Here is a 426-nt window from a genome sequence, read left to right on the forward strand (position 1 = left end):
CCACCCCTTGGTTTGCCAATATTGTAAATTATTTGGCTGCATCTATTTTTCCTCCACTTGCATCTAGAGCTAAAAATGATAAACTTAAGAGTGATTCTAAATATTATGTTTGGGATAATCCCTATTTGTGGAGATTGTGTACTGACCAGGTTACTAGAAGATGCATTCCAGATCATGAGATTGAGTCAGTCCTTCAGTTTTGTCATTCTTCTGCAGTGGGTGGCCATCTTGGTACCCAAAGGACAACACGAAAGGTGCTTGACTCTGGATTTTATTGGCCCACCATCTTCAAAGATGCGTGGAGGATTTGTAGCACTTGTGAGCAGTGTCAGAGAGCAGGTGGTACCCTTTCTTGGAGACAAGAGATGCCTCAACAACCTATGTTGTTTTGCGAGGTGTTTGATGTCTGGGGTATTGATTTCATGG

This window comes from Lupinus angustifolius, chromosome LG02, assembly GCF_001865875.1.
Source record: "Lupinus angustifolius cultivar Tanjil chromosome LG02, LupAngTanjil_v1.0, whole genome shotgun sequence".
Lineage (NCBI taxonomy): Eukaryota > Viridiplantae > Streptophyta > Magnoliopsida > Fabales > Fabaceae > Lupinus > Lupinus angustifolius.